Source organism: Canis lupus, chromosome 14, assembly GCF_003254725.2.
Source record: "Canis lupus dingo isolate Sandy chromosome 14, ASM325472v2, whole genome shotgun sequence".
Lineage (NCBI taxonomy): Eukaryota > Metazoa > Chordata > Mammalia > Carnivora > Canidae > Canis > Canis lupus.
This window is the reverse complement of record NC_064256.1, coordinates 39125285-39138864: the sequence shown is the minus strand read 5'-3', so window position 1 is coordinate 39138864 and position 13580 is coordinate 39125285. Positions and strand designations below refer to the sequence as shown.

General features: G+C 41.9%; 1 long non-coding RNA gene across 1 annotated transcript in view; it reads left to right on the top strand.

Moving 5' to 3' along the window:
• LOC125752482 (uncharacterized) overlaps window positions 1-13309 on the top strand; it is an 85186-nt gene extending 71877 nt beyond the window's left edge. The window contains exons 2-3 of the long non-coding RNA XR_007402054.1: window positions 2663-2937; window positions 13141-13309. This is a non-coding gene — a long non-coding RNA (uncharacterized LOC125752482). The remainder of the gene's footprint in view (window positions 1-2662; window positions 2938-13140) is intronic.
• Window positions 13310-13580: the final 271 nt, after the last annotated feature.

Genomic DNA, 13580 nt, shown 5'->3' with positions numbered 1-13580 from the left:
TTTCCTCCCTCTCAACAGCTGCAGTACCTGGGAAGCAAGGTCTTCGGTTTAAGGAGGGTACATCCTGCAAGCTCAGCCCCTGACATTGGTGTACCATGCAGAATTAGAATCCGAGGTGGTATTAGTTTTATACCTGGAACTAGGTCTTGGTGGACTGCCCTTCATCTCTTGCTCACTGTTAGTGACATCAGCTATAGGCTCTCGGCTCTCCTTTGCCTGTGTTCATGGAAGCTGAGAAGATTGGAGGCTGGAAGGTGGTGGATGGGATGGGATTGGCATGGCTGAGTCTGGGAGCCAGGGTAAAGCTCTGCAGTTCGCAAAACAGCACAGAACCACGTGCTGGGGGCCGTTCACACCCATATCTTGAGTCTTTGATTCTGGGGTTGTGAAAAAGTTATGAGATGATTCTAAAAATAAAAGCACACTCACATGAAAACAAAATGTGAAATGGCATGGAAAGAAAGTAGTTGAAAGTTCTGGATTATGGAATGATTCCCTTTGGTGGTGACAAGGGCCAACTTAGATTTCAACTTGTCCTTCTAATATGTTTTCTTAAAATGTGATTGCCAGTAAAGCAGACAGATCCCCTGAACTGGTTTCTGAAGAAGGTCAATAATGAATTTGTTTACAGATTGACTGGTCAGTGCTCTGACTTTAGCTCCAGGTCTTCAACTAATGCTGGCAACTTTGACCTAATTTTGGGAGGCAATTATATTTGGCTGGGTTGCTGAGCTCTTTCTCAGAACCTCTTCTCAGGACACTTGCCAAGTGCTCTTTTTGTAACTGTGTTGTAAAGTCTGAGGAAAGTTGTCTTGGGTCATTGCCCAGGACCTAATGCCCCAATTGTAGACATACATGGTTGCAGTCTTTATGTTCCATGAAGCCAGGCATCAGCAGCCTTCTCTCATAGCTCTTCAAAACTAGAAAGGCTCTCTGAACTCTACCAGTTGTCTGATGGGAAGCAAAGAATTTTACCTCGCTATATGGTAGCAATTCCTTTGTCCAGCACGGTCCTTCTCACTGCCTTTAAAACTAGTGTTCTCTTTCATAAATCACAGATTTCAAGCTGGATGTGCTGGGAAGGCTGGTGTAGCTCCCTTGATCTCTATTCTATTCTGCCCTCTGACTTGAATAATTTGGGTGGCTTTCTGTTTCTTATAATCACACATATCCTAACTAAGCCTTTGGAAATTGGAGCATATCTAGAATTGAAATATAATCATATTTTGCCTCTCCAAAATGTGAGTATGACATTGTTGCCTTCAGAACATTAATAGTTCTTTTGGAATCAATGATTACACCAAGATCAAACCTCTTCTTTAGCTTTGTTTAAAAAACAAAAAACACGACAGTGACATTTAATCAGAAAGGAGATACATATTTAGCAGGGAGGGGAGAAGTTGACTCAGGAGGAGTAGGGTGAGGAAAAAAAATGAAAGAATAAAACTGTCCACATTAGCCTTTCTGCTGGGTTGTGAGCTATTCTTATCCTGTCAGCACAATTAATGAGGGAAAAAGAGTCCCCAGAAACAATGTAGCTGGAGGCACTGATCTGCCCTCCCCACCCCTCACGCCAAGAGAGAAACAAGGTCTAGAGCAAGTTCCCCAGTGGGAGTTACTGGGAAAGTGACTTGTTGGCTCCAGGGTAAGACTTTCTGTTTTTGTCAACCTCAAGGGCACTTGATTTAGGGCCAAGAGTGTGCACAGAGCTGCAAACGCAAGGGAAGAATCTCTGTCCTCGAATTGTTGACAGTGTAGACAGGGAGGAAATACTGACACACTAGAAAGGATGAAAGGAATTTACAAAGCAGTGGGCAATCCAGAGTTGGCCTAGGTGGTTCGCAGGGAAGAATCTAGAAAAGAGAAAGCTTTCACTCCATAGTAACTGGGAAAGACTTGAGGAGAAGGGGGATCCTGGGCAAATCTCAAAGGAGAAGCAGCTAGAAATCAATGGGGAGAAAAGGGGAAGAATGTGGATGCTGGATCATGTGTTGGAACGATGGGAACAGAGTGGCATGATTAGGGGGCAGGCCTCATACTGAATTGTGTCCATTAAGACTAAAAATTTTCTTGAGTTTCTGCCATTTCCACCTAAGGGCCACTGACCCTTGAATCCATCTTCCATAAGTGTGTTAACTGTTGGCTTAATCTGCATGATCCAAGACAATGGCCAACTTTATTTCATGTATTACAGTTAGGCTCATCTAAATTTTCAGAAACTGTAATTTTTTGTGTGAGCTCAGAAAGAAATGTGACAAAATATGCTAATAGGAAAGTCATCTTCTCTCTCTCTCTCTCTTTTTTAAAGATTTTATTTATTTATTCCAGAGAGAGTGAGAAAGAGAGGAGAGCATGAGCAAGGGGAGGGGGATAGAGAGAGAGAGAAACAGACACCTCGCTGAGGGGGAAGCCAAAGGTGCCAGGCTCCATCCCAGGATCCTGGGATCATGACCTGAGCTAAAGGCAGATGCTTAACTGAGCTACCTAAGCACCCTACTTTTCTCTTATTTTTTAAATAAAATCTTAAATCAACATTTCCATAGCATTTCATTTTTTGTTTATAATTTGATTATGCAATTCCTAATTTTTCCTAGGTACTAGTAACAATGGGTAGTAATAATAACTTACAATAAGAAGAAAACCTTACATTTTATATTTACAGGGCATTTTCGTATTTATTATCTCATTTGGAGACTCATTAACATTCCAAAAGCCTATCCTCCCTGCAAAGGATTTCCCACAAAGTCACAGAGCTGACTAATGGAAGACTCAAAATTCAAGCCCAGGTCTCTGACTACCAGTCTACGACCCTCTCCACCACTGGGCCACACCATCTGTTCCAACAACAGAAGTATCTATTATACTGGCTAAGATGAAGAACAGCAATCCTTCGTGGGGATGAGAACACAGCAAGCCAAGGCATCTCAGTCACTACAGGTGGGAGTGTAAATTGATAGGCATCCTTTGAAAAAAGCAGTTTGGAAAATGGGTTAAGAAACTTAATGCTATTCCTATACTTTGACCCGGTAATTTTACTTCTAGGAATCTATTGTAAGTAATTACTGAGAGCTGTGGCCAAAGACTTACATAGAAATGAGTTTACTGGAATGCTACTTATAATATCCAACAACAGGAGATTAGTTAAATACATTCCAATGAGGAATATTATCAAAGTCATTAGGAATCTCGTTTTTGAAGATGATTGCTAATAAATAATATATATGATATAGGATCAAATGAAAAAATCAGCATGCAGATAGTGTAACTGGCAGAGAGAGAGAAAAAGAAATACATCAAAATGTTAACAATGCTTAAGTGTGGGTGATGAGATTAGATAACATTTTAAAAAATTTTATACCCGTCTCCCATGTTTCCCATAGAGAGGATGGAGTAATATTATCCTTAGAAAAGGATTATATTTAAAATTTGTAAAATAGTACAAACAGTGGATTATATCCTAAAAATAAAGAGTAATGAAGGGATTTAAGATCATTTTACCTAGACTGGTCTATAAACTGCACGTCTCATGTTGGGGGGTGGGGACCCAAAAACCCAAAACAACAAATAAAAGCAGTGCTCACTTGTTACATTTCCAAGGAGAAAAGTAAGGATTCATAAGATGAAAACCACAATTGCAGTGCAGCGTGTGGCAAATATTTAAGCTAGAAAAGTCTGGCTCTAAATAGTTGACTCCCTTCCTGGGTCTGAGCAAGTTCACTCAGCACGTGGGAGCAGGGCTCTACCTAGGCAGCCCTTCTGCAAGACGTTTCACCAAGTTCCTCCACCGTGTGGCCCTTTGGCTTCTTCCTTCACTGTGTCTGGCCCTGGTGATAAAGAGGAACAGACCCATCAGTGAGCAAGAGGAATAGCAAAGCGAAAGCGCAGACATATTCTGGAACCTTCTAGGTGGGAGAGAAAGCAGTAGGGAACTGGCGGGAAAAGCAGCCCCAAGCACGCAGGGTGAACACTTTGCTTTTTGAGGAGACTTCAGGCCTTGGAGGGCTTCCAGGCTGAGCTCGGCGGAGTTCATCAACACGAAAATAAATAGCTGGCGAGCTCCGTCTTGACTCTGCCTTTCTCGAGGTTGCAACATCCATGTCTCAACTTTGCAAGCCGCTCAAGCCGAAAAGACATTTTGTGAGCTCCAGGCCTTTCCTTGCATCTGTGTGCCCCACGTGTGGCCCCACTTGGGGGTGGATCTCGGGAGCAGCCCCCCGGGTGCAGGGAAGACAGTGGCTGCACTATGGGCTCTCCCAGCGGGATCAGACTGCAGGCCTCGGATCCTGAATTCTCCCGGTGAGAGCCGCCCGGCTGCCTGGGGAAAAAAAATCCCACTCCTGCCCCAGGGGTAAAAGCCCGGGGAGCTGCTCGGCTGGGGGAATTTATAGCAGGCATGCCACGCAAAATACCCAGTGGTGTTTTAGTGGAGTGGTGTCCGAATTGTAATAGAGCTAGATCAATACTGGAAGCAACCCTTCTTCAACACCATGGGAATATTTGTGTTCTTGCTTTCAGAGTTTCCAATTAGCAGAGAAGCTAATGCTGAAAACCACCACATATAATCTAGGAAAAAAAAAAAAAACCTGTCGACGTCACATTATAAAAATTGAATATGTGTCAGAAGTGGATTTAGATTCTTTAGGTTAATATTATTTTTGCTATTAGGTAATGAACTGACATTAATTTACTTGAGCTGTGTGATTAGGTTAATTTACTCCAGAATAATCTTGCATTTTAAAAATTAAAAATGGTAGCCGGATCTTCTCAGTATCAATCAAAGGAGCAGTGGCACTACAGAAACATTGCCATTTTGTACTCAATTGTGCTCTTATAGACAGTCAAATAAGCACTAAAAATGACAAATTGCCACGCTCGGGTAGATCTTCATATAAATGTGAAGATCTACAAATAACAGTCCATTTGTGAATGGTTAAACTTCATCAATTATTTTCCCCTTAAGCAAGATACCCTTCTTCAGAAATAGAAACCTACAAGCAATATTAGAGCAGTTTCAATCTTATATATAGCACTGCTGCAGCACGTAAAAACAAAATAGACTCTCACACAAGAGAAAGCTAAATAGTTTACCCTTTTTCGACCTTCAATATAAATGCTCCATCTATGGCTCTATAAATTGTTTAAATCCTTTAATGATTCGAATGAGCTGATAATGTTCTTGCACTTGCTGGAACTATGGTTCTGTTAATATTTTGAAAATTACTCTAATTAACCTTATTTCCTCTCATAGTAGTTATAGAACACTTTTATATATTTTAAGTATGCATTAATTTGTATCATCATTAACCTTGGATTTTGCCCTTGGTAATTATGGTAATTTATAAGTGGGGTTGAGCCAGGTGCCAGTACCTTAGAGCGATACATATTGTGGGTCCTGTCAATAGCTTGAGTAGTCAGGGTACTTCAGTTTACAAGGGACTGAAAAACACCTTGAAAGGGTAGAAATGGAGAGTACATCGTTCTGCAGAAACTACCCAGGGGTGGATTGCAGGTGGCCAGTGACTGTGATGGAGAAGAAAGGATTCTTCTGAATGGCCATGCCTGAGTCAACTCATCCACCCCACCCACCCCAACTCCTCCTCTTGAGATGAGAGAGGGACGACCCTCTTACAGATGAAGAGGGAAAGGAGGAAAATCAGTGGCCAGCCCCCAAACAGTGTCCACTATAACAGTTAATCCCATTTATTTTAAATTTTTATATTTTAATAGTAAGAGCATGTACTTGCCCTTTTTCTGACGTCAGATAGCCAATTACTGCCACCGCATGTAACCAAGTTTGGGGTTTTTACATCTGTACCCTCAATATGTCACAACTCTCAAAACCCCAGGTTTTAACCATCACTGGCTTTCTTCTACAAAACGAAACAGTATCCAATTCTGCAGAGGGCTGCCAGGGGCCCTGTGAGGCCACAGGGATGATAAGGCCAAGTTCCCTGCCCTCAGGGAGTTTACAGAGGGATGGATGCTGCAAGTCATGGGAGTAATTGGTGAGCATTCCTATCTTCCTATCTTTCCTCTAGAAGTGCCGGGGCAGGCCAGAAGAGGGCGGAGTGAATTTCAGCCTAGGGGACCCAGCTCTAATCACACAGCTGCAAGCAACACACGCCTCTCCTGATTTGGCTAGGAGCCTGTGTGATGAAAATTCTCAGCTCCATCTTTCTCTTTATTAACATTATCTTCATTTTGAGCACATCATGCCCAGTGACAGAAAATGATATCACATGAGCTAGTGAAGATACTCTTAATATCTTCCGTATGTTTTATAGATGTCAAAGTGACATCATTCGAAGAATCAGTACTTTTGAATTGCAGAACGCCTTCTATTTCTTCTCCTTATGCCCAGCAGTTTTCAAGGTCTTGGTCTGCAGTCAGCCCTATTCTTGGCAGAAGGTGCTTATTATTTCCTTGCAGACCACAGAGGGCTCAGGGGAGGTATGACATTCTGGGCTAGGGCCATGGAAAGATGCCCATCTCCCCGATGGTACAATTTGCATCTCCCATTGCTGCCATGATTGAGAGGGATGTATCTTGCCTAGAGCTGCCCAGGAGGTGGAGGAAAGGTATTCTATGAAAAGAAAAACTCCTGGGTGGGTAGGAGTTTGGGCCAAGCCTTTCCTGATCCAGGCAACTTTGCTCCTACGTATAGGGATGAGTAGTGGGGGTCAGAGACCGTAGCGGGTGAGGAATTATAAGACTTTCTCAGATCAGTATAAAGTCTTAGAGATCACTTGGTTCTATGGCCTTCTTTTACTAAAAGCAAGAAGATTGTGACAAATTCATTATCACAAAACTGGAAGAGCAAAGCCCCTTGGGGGCCCCCTGGGTGGGTGAATGGAATTCTTCATGGATGCCATCATCTGCCCTTGCGTATTATGTGTTGAAGGCTAACTATTTAATGAACAATCCAAGTCACAGTGAATCAACACAACAGAAGTTCTATCTTGCCTGTGGATCCAATGTAACATCAGTGTTAGATGGGCACCTTCCAGGTGGTGATTCAGGCACTCCAGCATCTTTTGTTCTGTGGCTCATCCCTTCCTGACAGCCAAGAAGTTAGTTGTTGGGCTGAGACAGGCAGAGAGGGAGAGTGAAAGATGGTATAGGCAATGGACAGGACTGGAAGTGGGGTACCTTCCTTCTACTCACATTCCACTGGCTAGAAGCCACTCACGAGGCCAGACCTTACTGCAAGGGAGGCTGGGTATGCAGTCCAGCTGTGGGCAAAGCGAGGGGATAGATGGACTTGTGAAGCACACAGCAGTGTCATTTTCAGTCTTTGGGAGGTTTATATTGAGCAGCAGAGGGCACATGACCTTAGGAGGTGGATGGACTTGGGTTTAGATATTGGTTTTGTGGCCTTGGGCACAGGTCTCAGTGTGCTCAGCTGAGAAGTGGGGGTATTCTATGGGGTCACTATGAGCATAATGAGATAATGGACATAAAAAATCTGTGTCAGTACTCTCACCTTGTTTCTCAAGCCACTGGGGAAAGAAGATGGAGCAGGAAAGAGGAGCAAACAGACTTCTTGTACCCCATTTTGACCAAGCCTGGGCATCAGAGCTGCCAAGCAGAGCCCAGCTGAGTCCGGAAAACATGCTCCATAAGATCCCAAGAGCGGTGGCACTTTCCTCCGTCTCTTGATGAATTTCAAAATACTGTAATTCATTCTCATCAATATGGAGCTTTGAAAGGAAAAAACAAATCCAGAAAACCACAAGCCTCCATTTCATTTGATGAATGAAAATTCAGTCACTTTGCATGCAGTTCCAGAAAGAGAGTTTTAATCCCTCATGCTCAGTCTGAGGCCGTCACGTATAGAAAGCAGCGATTTTATTATTTTCTTGTGGAAGAAAAAGTATTTCTGGAAAGCAGTGTCAAGAAAAATGATCTACACTAAAGTGTTTCCCTTCACTTAGGAGTTTTGGGCCTCTAAGGCTAAATCTGGCTCACAGGAGTGAAGAGAACCACCTCATTATGGTTAAGACCCCAAGGGATGGGACGTGGCTCCTGTCTCATGGTGTGCCCAGGGACTGGAAGATGAAGGACTTCAATAAATATTTGCTGATATTGAATCAATATGTGAATGAAAATAGTTACAGAGGTAATAACAGTGAAAAAAACCCTGTGCTTGAAACATCAAGATTCTGCGGGGTAAATCCCCTGCATCTTAGCTATGGATTCTCCGAATGGTTTCTTCTTCCATTGTAAAGCTAACAATAACACACACACACACACACACACACACACACACACACACACACCCCAGAGAGGCATTCCACAGTGAGGTGAAACAAAGAGGAAGGTTGATTGTATCTCTTTTTTTAGGGCACTGTCCTTTAAAATAACCTTCCAAGCCCAGCTAGTTAAGATGAGTGGCAATAGCATATTGAAAGCAATAAATAAAATGACGTCCGGAGCTCAGAAGGTTAACAGTTTTTTCAAGAAATTATTTTCCCAAGTCCAAGGGTAAAATGGCGCCTAAAATTGCCAAACGTGGTCCTAGAGTGCCTCCTGGTGCCTTTTTGGTGGAATTGTAACAGGCTGTAATTGTGCCCCGCTAGAGCGGTTAGTGTGATTCTTGACTTATTTATGAGTCTGGGACTCTGGGGGCCAGGCCTATGTGGAGGGGATGAGGGGTGAGCAGAAGGCTGGGAAAAATTCTTTCAGCCCTTTTTCGATTGGGTTACTACCACAATGTCAAAAATAATTAGTACATTAACCCTCATATAAGATTTAAAAACTGGAACCATGTGTTATCTGGAAGAGAAGCTCTTTCACCTGCAAAAAAAATTATTAGCTTTTTTTATTTTTAGGAAGGGAGATTATTAGGCAGTTTCTTTTGCCTGTTAAAAGGTTCTTTGTAAATCAGTTGGACAGAAGACAGTTTTTAATTTCAGAGATTAATTACCACACTTAATAATTGAGCCATCCTTTATTTTTTTCTCAAGACCTATTCATTTAAATAAAAGCTAGTCTATGAAATAAGAATGAATACTGTAGACCAAACTAAAATACTGTAAAATACAGTATTTTGTCATTAAAAAATGTTGCTGAAATTTATTCCAGGGGCACCTGGCTGGCTCAGTTGGTAGAGCATGCATGTGACTCTTGATCTCAGGATTGTGAGTTCAAGCCCCATGCTGGGCATACAGCTCACTTACAATTAATATAGATACATAAATTATATATATATAATATATATGTATATATATATTATATATATATAATCTCTTAAAAAAGAAACTTACTCCAATAAGGATATTTATATTCCTTGGAAAGGGAAACCAGTTAAATTATACATATTTGGCAAGTGAAAAATGATGAATTTGAGGTTGTTAATTATCTATTGATGAATCTGGCTTAAATCTAAATGCTGCAGCCAAAATTGTGAAATGTAGTGAAAAAAAAGGAGTTTTCTTCTTCCACCCCTCTCTGTGATGATGAGAGTCAGTTGAATTGCAGATATGTGATGTGTAGCTCCAGGTGCCTGTTGCTTGTCCTGGCATGGTGGGGTCCCTGACCTTTAAGGAGCTTCAGACTCAGGAGAGAGAAACGCTGGCAACGACCACCATTCCCAATCTATGGGATGCGTGCTGGGCTAGAGAGGGAGCACATAGGACAAGCCTCTAAAGATGGAGGAATCAGGGACATGTTCCTGGAGGACATGACCTTGGAAGACAGGAATTGGCTAGATGGGAATAAGGGTCAAGGGTATGATAGGAACAGGCATGGGCAGAGAAGCCAGCATGGCACTTCTGTGGAGCAAGGGTGTGTGGAGGGAAAAAGGGATAAGCCATGAGAGGATCTCTGGCATGCCCTTTATACCAAGAGTCTTATGGTGCTCCGAAGAGTTTAGGCAGGAGAAGGATGGGTGCAGGTGGTAGCCCATTGAGGGTGAGTTAGAGGGGAACCCCTGAGGGATAAGACAGATTTTCATTGGAACAAGTGCAGAATCTCCAATTCTCTCCCCAGCGAGAAAGGCAGGAGTTTTGAAGCTTGACCATCCTCATTCAAACCCTATCTTGGACTCTGCCAACCTTGGGCAGATTTCTTGTTTTCTCTCAGCCTCAGTTTCTTTCACCAGTAAATTAGGCATGATAATACCCACTTGACAGGATTGGAGAACTCTGGTGTATGGAATGTGACTAGGCTAGGAGCTGGCACATTGCAGGTGCCCTGTAAATGGTGCTTAAGTTTGGCTAAAGTGCAAGTATTCACACCATACAGGTTTCAGACTAAGCCAGGCCCACATGTGTGCTCTCATAGCTTCCTAAAACCATCCCATAGTGTGTGATTATGTAGATCCATAATAAATTGGTATCTGCTCCTTTTCCTGGCCCGTGAGCCCCATGAGGGCAGGGGCTGTATCTACTTGGTCACTATGGTTCAGATGGACTATAGGTGCCAAAAATAACTATCAGCCCAAATCGGTCAGCATACAACCCCAAATGCTGGTGAGGATGCAGAGCAACAGGAACTCTCATTCATTGTTGGTGGGAATGCAAAATGGTAGAGTCACATCCAAAGACAGTTGGGTCATTTTGTACAAAACTAAGCATACTCTTACCACATAGTCCAGCAATTGCCTTCCTTGGTGTTAACTCAATGAAGTTGAAAATGGGGTCCACACAAAAACCTATACATAGATTTTTATAGCAGTTTTATTTATAATTGTCACAATTTGGAAGCAATGAAGATGGCAATCCAAACAGTGGCCTGTTATTCAGTGCTAAAATGATACAAACTGTGAAGCCATGAAAAGACATGGAGAACCTTAAATGCATATCACTAAGTGAAAGTAGCCAATATGAAGAAAGGACGCCCTGTATGAGTCCAACTATATGACATTCTGCGAAAGGCAGAACTACGGAGGCAATAAAGAGATGAGTGTTTGCCAGGGCCTTAGGGGGCAGAGAGAGAAATAGGGTGAGCACAGAGGATTTGGGGGCAGTGAAAATACTCTGTGTGATGCTGTCATGATGTGTACATGTGATTAGACATTTTTCCAAATTCATAGGATGTATACCACCGAGAATGGACTGTAGTGTAGACTGTGGATGGTAATGATGTGGGTGATAATGATGTGTCCCTGTAGGTTCACTGCCTGGGACAAACAGTGCCTGTGGTATCTGAGTCACCTACATAGTGTGCCTCTGAGGGGGTTTTAGGTGAGGAGCAAGTGTTGGCTGCAACATCATGTCTTCTTGTGCTCATGCTGGAACATTCACTTGTTGATTGTATATATTTTATCACAAATTACTTTCATTTTTCCTTGATATTAGTGATAGGGCATTATATTGTGTTTTTTTTTTTTTTTTTTTTTTTGCTGTTGATGTTGAATCCATGTGTTTGGGTAGGTTGTGCTTAAATTTCATTTCTGGAGGGAAAAGGAAGGTGTCACAGAAGATCTGTTATAAAAAGGGGCTGTTGGGTAAGGGATAAAGGGTAAAGAATTGATGGGGCAGAGATGGTAAAAAAAAGAGGTCAGGGGCAGCCCAGGTGGCTCAGTGGGTTAGCGCTGCCTTCAGCCCAGGGTGTGATCCTGGGGACCTGGGATCGAGTCCCACATCAGGCTCCCTGCATGGAGCCTGCTCCTCCCTCTGCCTGTGTCTCTGCCTCTCTCTCTCTCTCTCTCTCTCTCTCTCTCTCTCTCTCTCTCTCTCTCGTCTCTCATGAATAAATAAATAAAATCTTAAAAAAAAAAAAAAAAAAGAGGTCAGCATCATGCTGAAGGGACAGGTTAGACCAGGGCCCCTGACTCAGATGGGAGCCAAGACTCTGGAGGAAAAGAGACTAAAGCATATTTAATTTAAAATGCTACTGGGACTGACATGTGTGTTAACCAGAAAGAAAACATCATAAACATTCAAGCCAAGATGTCATCTAATTAGCATGAGAGTAGTGAGAACTCTGTGCTCTGACCTTGACCTTTTCTTAACTTCTACTATGACTTTCAGCCTCAGTCCCACACCTACAAAATAGTAGGTCTAGGTTCAACTACCTTCTCAGATGCCCTTCTTTGCTAAAATTCTATGAATGATCTACAGCAGCCGTTCTTACAATAAATTGGTTTGATTTTTCTTAGATCATGATAATGAACTCCATAAAAAGGCATGAATTTTTTTAAAGTCTTTTAATTTAATTTATTTTATTTTATTTTTTTATTTTTTTAAGTCTTTTAATTTTAATGCCAGTATAGTGAACATACAGTGTTGCATTAGTTTCAGGTGTACAATACGGTGATCCAAGAATTCTATACATTACCTAGTGCTCATCATGAGAAGTTGTACAGAAAGGCATGAATTTCTTTGTATTGTTTTACTATAAAATTTCTTTTTTTTTTTAAAGATTTTATTTATGCATGAGAGACACAGAGAGAGAGGCAGAGACATAGGCAGAGGGAGAAGCAGGCTCCCTGAGGGGAACCCGATGCAGGACTCGATCCCAGGACCCCGGGATCATGACTGAAGCAAAGGCAGACGCTCAACCACTGAGCCACCCAGGCGCCCCTTTCCGGTAAAATTTCAGACACTTTTCAAAGACAAAGATCTGATAGAAGATGAAATGAAAATCTTCAATTTATATCTTTCCACAGTTTTATGGTATCTTTTCTTAGTGTAAAACTGCAAAGCAGAAAATAATGAAAACGTATGAACTCCAAGTCTAGCTCTAGCCATCATTAGTTCTGTGCCCTTAGGTTGGTTGCCTAACTTCTCCTCTCAGAATGGGAACACTAATTACCCTTCGTGCCTATATCATAATCATTATCCCTAATAAGTATCTCTAGTACTGTGAGGTTTAAATGAAATAATGCTTATAAAGCACTTAAAATAAACCATACCATTCAGTCTTGCAAGATGAAAAAGCTACGGAGATCTGTTGCACAACAATGTGAATTTACTTAACACCACTGAACTATATGCTGGTTCAGCAAAAATGGTAAAGATGGTAAATTTTATATGTTTCTTACCACAATTTTTAAAAATCGGATATATATATATATATATATATATATATATATATATATATACACACACATATATGACATTTATCTCATGTCACATACTAAGGGCTTGATACACATCCTGTACCTATTATTATACTACTTATTTTTGTTTTCAGATGCGCTCCATGTGCTCATACACTCATCCCACGAACAAGGACCAAGTGCCTTTATGTATGACACCAGGTGAGGCTGGAGACATCCAGCGAAGGACAATGAAACTGATGTCAAGAAGGTAAGGCTCAGGGATCCTGGCTGGCTCAGTCTGTAGAGCATGTGACTCTTGGTCTTGGGGTGGTGAGTTCAAGCCCTACTTTGGGCGAAGAGGTTACTTTAAAAAAAAAAAAAAAGGAAAAAGAAATCAATGTTTAAAAAAAAAAAAGAAGCTAAGGCTCTAGCAGGGGAGACAGAGGAGTAAATGGCTGTCACTGAAGGTATAATGTGCTATGTGGCCTGAATGTGAATGGCAGGATGTGGAAACTCTGAGGAGCAGCTTTACACTCTCTGAGTGCTTATTGTGGGTAGATCCTTGGTGGGAATGCAAAGAAAGGACAGGAAG